The 8,482-nt window shown below is 41.3% G+C and overlaps 1 pseudogene; it reads right to left on the minus strand.

Moving 5' to 3' along the window:
* Positions 1-446: 446 nt before the first annotated feature.
* On the minus strand, positions 447-1,144 carry LOC141108988 (sperm acrosome-associated protein 9 pseudogene; annotated as a pseudogene).
* Positions 1,145-8,482: the final 7,338 nt, after the last annotated feature.

Raw genomic sequence — 8,482 nt, forward strand, 5'->3', positions numbered from 1 at the left:
GATGTTGTAATTAATGCGACATCCAGATAATCCTTTGTCACTAATATTGTTTATATCCTCACTATATAAGCTACAATATTTTTGTGGCGGGTATCTTTTTGTATTTTAGAGTTTTTATATGCGTGATTACATTTTTCCTTATTTTAAATAGTCACCATCATATTTGTGACTATACACGCACTCATCTAGATATTAGCGCCACACATTTATGTTTTTATTTGTTATACAATAAGTCTGATTGTGGTGTTGGCTGCTTCCCATTTAGAGTTGGCGCGGCATTTTCTTCCATCCATTTGTATACCATTTAAAGTGTTTTGTTATATTTGTTTGACAATTTCAAAAAATAGCTTTTGATGTTGCCCAAAATCTAGTGAAATCTCAACTCCCTCTGTTTGTGTTGACTGTTAGCTAAGAACAATTACCAGAGTAATTACTATCTCTGAGGACTACATAACTATGTCCCTGTGTGCTATAGGCAGTAGAATGAGGGACCGTTCTGTGGCCCTATCTTGTTTCTGTTGTCTTAAAACTGAAAGGGATGTTTTTTTTTGCCTTATGTTCTCTTTATTAATGGAGATAATCCTCAGTAATATGAGCAATCCTGCTAAATGTTGCTTCTGCCTGTTCCTCTGAATAGCCACAAGTCTGTCTGTGGTCTCAATCTTCCACAACTGGCTGGGTTCTCTCCAGCCTTCACACAGCTTCATGGATATTGTCCAGGACAATGGGAATGATGCTCACAACACCATATAAGTTACATGCTTCATCACAGGTTATTCAAAACATCATGGGGATACTTAACTCTCAGACTAGACAGTTCATTGGTTGGATTGAGAAGAGTATAGATTTGCTCTATGATCCCCTTTGCTGATTGCGTGTCATTCTGCATAGATTCCAGCTGGATATAGAACTCCTCCAGATCTGCACAGACATCCAAAAACTGTGAGAGGATACGCCAATTTGTTTTGTTGTTGTAATGGTTGTCTAAGTAAATGCGTACCTGGGCCAAGGTCCCCACAGGTCTGGTTTTGTCATGGGTACTTTTCTGTGACTGCTCCAATGAATTAATGAAAGTCATCTGTTGCTGCTGCAGGAGCTTGATACACTGCTCCGGGGTCTTAGGTGTCTGCCTATCTTCATCCATTCAATCTGCAGATAAAATTTTGAAAGGCTGTTGTGGTTATTAGAGGATCAGAGGTTGCCTGCAAGTTAGCTTTGTCACTCTGGGGCAGGAAGTGTGTGTAGGCAGAGGTTACTATGTTGCCCCTTTAAAAATGGACACTCCTTTAAAATCCTTCCAGGAAGGAGAATGATTTAATTTCCTCCTAACAGGATCATACTAATAATGGGTGGAGCTTAGCTGGGAGACTCGTTGGAGAGCAGCTGTCTGAAGGGGAGAGCAATGGTGGAGTGCCAGGGTGGAGGGCCATGATCCAAGAGAAAACCATTATTTTTTGCAGCCCATGGGGTGGACACCCTTGCTACTGGGTAAACACTACCACTTAACTGAGAACTGATGATTGCCAATTAAAAAAAGGTTGGTGTAAAGGACTTTTTGAAGAGAAACTCAAGTTTATGGCTGTTTAATGTGTCTGCAGTGTATTCTTTGTAACCTTGTTGGTGTGACGTGAGAAACTACCCTGTGGAGATTGTGCTAGACTGTACATCTAAGGAGGTACCCACTTGAAGAAAAGGAATCCCAATATACCTGGATGCAAACCTGGTTGGGCTAGGGGATGGTGGTGGATGGAAATGTGAGAGCCTGTCCTGGAACCACCTGAAGACATTGGGCCAGTGCAAGAGGTGTCCCCAGTCAGAGTAACAGTGTTGCCAAGGGTGACCCGGAGTATGGTGAGTGTGTTCATTAGACACAACTTGTCTATGACACACTGTACATGAAAGCGTGAGAGAGGAATGGCGAACTAGAGGGTTAAGGACTGAGAGTATGGCCAATTCTATACCTGAACGAATCGTGATACAGGCAGTCCCTGGAGGAGCATATGGGAGTGATTCAGTCATACAGTAGAGACCTGCCCTACATGTGTTAATGGCAAAACCAGCAGGTGATAAAAAAAATGTATAAAAAAAAACAATGCAGCCACCTCACCTAAGGACTGGTAAAGCACAATAGATTACATTTTTTATGTTGGGGTTTCAATACTCTTTAATAGTATTTTTTACTGTTTTAAAATCTGGTGTGCATTTTACCATCTTTTTTGACAGGTTATGAACTACAGTTTAGCTCGCAATTGAAGTTATGTATTACTAATATTATACTGTATTTACTGTATATATTGGCATCTGTAATTATAAATCGCCTTTGGCATATTTTTTTGCATCCAATACACTGTTTTTCATTAACACTTCATGGATATTACAGAAATGTTATTCTGAAAGATGTTTGATATCAACACCAATGATTCTCTTGGAATTCACACCTGCACTTGAATTTTTGCATGTAACATAAAACTTGCAGGTACTTGCTATTATGTGGCTTCCTTCTTTTGAGCAAAACCTCCGTGCACTTACTGGAAAACTCATTTTATTACAGGTTTAAAAATTCTTCACCATCTTACCAGATTTTTGTTCTTAATGGGTGTTTGTTTAAATATTTTTAAAATTAACTTTTATGTGCTTTTAATACCTCTGTTTCTATATAATGGTAGTAAACATGTCTTGTATGACTCCCTTTAGGTGGGTAAAGGAGTTTGAATAGCTTTTACGGTAGATGCAGTGCCTGTTTTCCTCTATGGTGAAGAGAAATGCATAATGGTCTAAACTGTCCATGAAGAGTGAGTGTGGACAAACAGTTTAATATATAGTTCAAATACATAGTATGTGTCAACGTATTTTGTATTGTGTGAGCTTAGTATGTATGAGGATCTTACCCTGCCAAAAAAAATTGTAAATTTGTTTGTCCAGTTTTCTAATCCAGATATACTGTAGAACACCATATCAAGGTCCTGATCCTTTATTTTTTCCCCACTGCAGTCATAGTGATACAGTATGCAAGGGAAGGCGCAAAATCTGGAGAAATACAAAAACAACGTGCAAATAGTATGTATAAATACTGTTATGTGTAAATTTACAGCACTGTTTAAAGAAAGGGGGGGGGGGGGGAATTAGTCCATAGTCCATGAGGATCCATAGTTAAAAGCAAGGATAATGGTAAAAAATCCACATGCAGGGCTGCCTTCAAGGAGAACTGAAACCAAGTTCCAAAAAATCTGAGAGGAAGCACAAGGAGAAAGGCGCCTCTGGGTGTAGATGTGAAAAACCATAGGCATGTAGTGAGGCTAAAAATATCCATCGTGGGAGTAATCATCAGATTGGTCATGGTGTCTCTTCCTGCTTGCTGAGCATGTGGCTGTGTATGCTGAACACCGCTAGATGGTAAAGCGGGCCGCGGTGGAGCATACGGGCTGCAATGACGTGGCAGCCGCGCTCCTCCTTAAGCTCAACGTCACACCACGTCATTGCAGCCCATACGCTCAAGAAACACATCTCTTGCCAGTGACGTCATCTCTCCTCGCCTGCTCTCCATCTGCGCTTCAGACCTCGCTTTGATTTCCATCTCCACCACGGCCCGCTTTACCATCTAGCGGTGTTCAGCATACACAGTCACATGCTCAGCAAGCAGGAAGAGACACCCTGGCCGATCTGATGATTACTCCCAAAATGGATATTTTTAACCTCACTACATGCCTATTGATGTCTACTAAAATGTGAGTTGCTTGTACATAAGATTTTAATAAATGGTTTTTCACATCTATACCCAGAGGCGCCTTTCTCCTTGTGCTTCCAGTCATAGTGATACAGTTTGATCGTGATTAGTTCATCTCTATGCTCTCTCCTCTAGTCGGCAAGCTCCATCTGCCAAATTTATTGCACTGTGCAAAGCAGTAAATCCTGATTGGCTTCCTTTCATGACCTTCCTCTCCTAATCTGAATGCTGATGTGCTGAGAATTACAGGAAGCTAGTATACTGACAATCTGGGGTACTATTTAAAAATACATTTAAATATTTTGATACAGAACTTGAATAACCAACAAGTGCAAGTTTTAAATGCTATTTTTTCTACAAAAATATTCTAGCTACTAAAACAGTTGAATAGTAAAATATATTTGGAAAACCTCTTATATGGTGACTTATTAGCACTCACGTAACTTTGGTAACCACTTAAAATGCCTTAAAGCACCTAGGGTTAAATGCAAAATAAAGGCAGCCTGTAAAATAAGATTAGAACAAGGAAGACGCCGCTCCAGGCGAGCAGTCACTTCAGTCCAAATGCGCTGGGTGCAAGCCACGGCCCGCCATGGTTTGAAGAAGCACTGAGGTCAGTGTGAAATGCTCGCGTCACCTCCTGGGTTCGGACACTCTGTCTTTGGCTGTTTATTGCTATTTTTTGGAATAAAATCATTGGAACGTTCCTGTGGTGTGCATCCATTCTTTTCTTCTTGTAAAATGAGATGCTAACTTTTTTTAGCAACACGTGTTGCTACATTGCTAATCCCCGGCCACTGCAGGTATCTGACACTTCTAGGCATGTTAGTATCTCCCCCCATCACTGCACACTGTGGTTCCTTCCACCGTTCCTCACTATAGAAGCCAGTGGGAGAGACTACAAAGGCAGTGGGGGAGCAGTTATTTACACACAGGTTTTTAACAGACAGATTGGCAGAAAAGTAAGTATACAGGGGTTGATTTACTAAAACTGGAGAGTGCAAAATCTGGTGCAGCTGTGTATGGCAACCAACCAGCTTCTAAAGTCAGCTTGTTCAATTAAGCTTTGACAAAAAAGCCTGGAAGCTGATTGGTTTTTAGTTCCAATATTTTATTAATGAATATAAGTGGTCCAGAACAAGGATTCAAAACGTGTAAATAACAATATGGTAGAATTACATGGTTGTAGTAAAGAAATTCAGACGGACAAGAAGAAAAAAAGACGTGGGTCTAGCTTAGAGTCTTAATGGCAGTCGAATAAAGTCGAGTGAGTAGGGGGGTATTTCACAATACTGTGTTCAGGCTATGCCTTAGAGGGGCAGTATTGGCTGCCATCATGTGTAAGTTACCAAAGAGGTAGGCAGTTAGGAGTGGAAAGTGAGGAAGTACAGGAAAGAGGGGAGGCCAAGAGAAGGGGGGTACCTCTAGAGCACAGGTGGCAAACGCAAGGCCCGTGGGCCGAATCCGGCCCACCGGGGCCTGTAATGTGGCCCGGGCAGCGTCCGCCAGCCTCCACCTCCTGTCCTCACAGCCGCTTTCCGCTGTCAGGAACAGGTCTCCTTGGCAACTGGAGTAAACACTCCCTCCGCTCTCCTCCTCAGTCTCCCCAGCAGGGCCGGCTGTGTGTGTAGCTGAGCGCATGCGCTGTCGATCCGGCATAGCCTATCAATGGCAGAGGTACCTGACGGCTCCGGCGGCTGTGTGTTCCAATCTACATCCAGCGGCTGCATCTTGAGGGAGGGGTTTTGAGGACTTTTAGTAGTACTGGCCATGAAAGCATTCTTGTAAATGCCATCTTACACCAGGTTGGAGAGTGCAGATGTGTGGTTTGCTTTGGGAGGTGGGGGGACTGTGGAGGTGTGGAGGAAGATGTGTTTAGAGGTTGGGGGGATGGGAGCTTGGTGCACAGCGCACCCCTGAACTCTGCTCTCTGTATGTTACGCACCCCTGAATCCCTGCCCTCTGTAGGTCGCACACCCCTAAATCCCTGCACTCTGTATTTAGTGCACCTCTGAATCCCTGCACTCCGTAAGTAGTGCACCTCTGACTCCCTGCACTCTTTACGTAACACACCACACACTCTGTACGTAGCGCACCCCTCACTCCTTGCACTCTGTACAAAGCGCACCCCTTAAATCCCTGCACTCTGTTGGTAGCACACCCCTGAATCCCTGTGCATAGTGTACCCCTGAATTCCTGCACTCTATACGTAGCACACCCCAAATTCCTGCACTCTATACATAGCACACCCCTGAATTCCTGCACTCTATACGTAGCACACCCCTGAATTCCTGCACTCTATACGTAGCACATCCCTGAATTCCTGCACTCTATACGTAGCACACCCCTGAATTCCTGTACTCTGTACATAGCGCACCCCTTAATCCCTGCTCTCAGTATGTAAGTGCACTGCTGAACCCTGCACTCTATACGTAGCATAATTCTGAACTCTTCGCTCTGTATGTAGTGTGACCCAGATACAACCGTCTCTTGACGAAATTGAGTTTGACGCCCCTGCTCTATAGAAAGCCTGAGACGTGATGTTGAGGAAAAGCCGAGAAGTTGCTGATCATGGGAGCAATAGGGATTCATTAAAGTTTGGAGCTGAATGGTTTCTATGCAGAGCTGCACCAGGTTTTGCACTCTCCAGTTTTAGTAAATCAACCCCAGAATCTTTTATATTACAAAATGCCTTCAATTTATTTTTTGCCCTTGTCTCATAAAAGCTTTGTCAAATTGAGTATTGGTTCAGTTTTATTCTTTATTAATGTTACAAAATGGAAAAAAAATACAGTATGTGCTGTACAACTGTAACCTTTTTATTTTAAAGGGAGAGGAGCTTTTATGGGTCCCATAACTGGACCTTTTTAAAATCATAGTCAAAGTAATGTGGTGAGACATGTCAAAAAACTATAATAAAATGCATCCTTCTACTGATTTCATTGAGATATGTATTTATATGAAATCATACAAATAATAATTTTTTTTAGAATAGATTTCCATTAAATTTCCATTTAAGTATGATCTTTCTCAGTTTTGCTCCAGTAAAAATAAACTTTTAATAGCTTTGACATTGTGTGGTTTCTTTTAGTTTATAAAGTTTCAGTATTGCTCAGTCTGTATGGTAGTAATAATAATTGTAAAATATAGTATAGATATTCAGAAGATAAACCAGATGTTCAAAGCATATATATATAGGGGATTATGCAGCTCAACCTTGGTATAGATTCTTTATCATAATAGTCCAACATATGGATTTGAGAGATTATATATTTTCCACAGCATTCTAATGCCCTATGCAAAATCCTTTTTGTATGAAAAAATATACATGTATATTTGTTAGGAGTTAATATTACTATCAGTGGTATTGTTACTATTCAGTTTATTGTTTAACACTATGTATATTATGATTTTACAGATGTATGTATTTACAAAGAAAACATACAAAAAGAAAATGGTTGTGCCAATAAATAAAAACAAGAAATATTGCCTGGGTCCCAATATTGTATTGGATGAATCACTTTAAAAAAAGCATCATACATCAATTGTTTACAGGTAAATATGTTAAAGCTGAACTCTAGGGGAAAAAATCCTCCCTTGCAGTGGGACTGCCCTTGCACTGCAAGGGTTTAATGCTTGTTTACTTCTAAGGGACCAGGAACAGCAATTTCACTCACATGATTCTTCACTCTTGTAGACTTCTTCGTGCTGAAAGACCAGTCTCTGCAGCCCCTTCTACCCTATGCTCTGGTGGTCTAATGTCATCATGACCGGTGCAGTGGACATGAGGATGAAGAGGAACAGTCCACCGCTGGAGCATAGGGGAGTAGAGGATCAGATAAGTAAAGCTGCTTTTCCCCATCTCCCAGACATAAATTAACATTTTAATATCCCTCTCACCATGAATACTACATCTATTACACATGCATATGGGATCACACTGTAAGCTTTAAAGCCCCGGAAAAGTAAACATGCCTGTTTTGTAGTGGGGCTGACCTTGCGCTACAAGGGTTTTGCAGTGCAGTGTCAGCCCCACGGTAAAACAGGCATGTTTACTTTTCCTGGGCTTTAAAGCTTACAGTGTGATCCCATATGCCTGTGTAATAGATGTAGTATTCATGGTGAGAGATATTCTTAAGAGTCCATAACATAATTCCATTTCATCCATCCCCAGATGATGTGCTTTGTGACAAAATGCGTAGAGTGGGGCACACGTTGGTGATGTCATCACGTGACCTATTCCATATTGGTTGATATATACGGAGAGAAGAGAAGCCGGTAGGGATGCCACATAATACATGAGGATTTTACACACATGCCGTTTTTATCTGGAGTCCTGTAAGTGCATTACCTTGTTTTATCAATAAACTGGTGTTATCATATTACACTATGGAAGCGTATCTCTACTTTTATCTTTGAGTCCCACCAGAACAGTGAAGGTAGATGTAGCCTGTATGGTTTGAGGGAGATCTTATTTCCTCACGCCCTGTTGGGCCACCTGTAACTCAGTGGTCATTTACATCTGGTAGGCAGCATGTGTGACTCACATTGGGTGCGGATCCTTTTCTCACCAATTACTGCCCTTCACCTTTTGTGTGTATTGCATGAAACACAGGAGGATGTTATTATATCTGTTTTTTTGTGGACTTTTCCACACCAATTATCTATATTTTTAAAGAACAATTTCTTGTGTCTTACATGAGCGATTCTGTTCCTTTCATGTACTTTATTGAACCATATACCTGTGATTTTTAGATA

This window comes from Aquarana catesbeiana, linkage group LG09, assembly GCF_042186555.1.
Source record: "Aquarana catesbeiana isolate 2022-GZ linkage group LG09, ASM4218655v1, whole genome shotgun sequence".
In the NCBI taxonomy this organism is placed as follows: domain Eukaryota; kingdom Metazoa; phylum Chordata; class Amphibia; order Anura; family Ranidae; genus Aquarana; species Aquarana catesbeiana.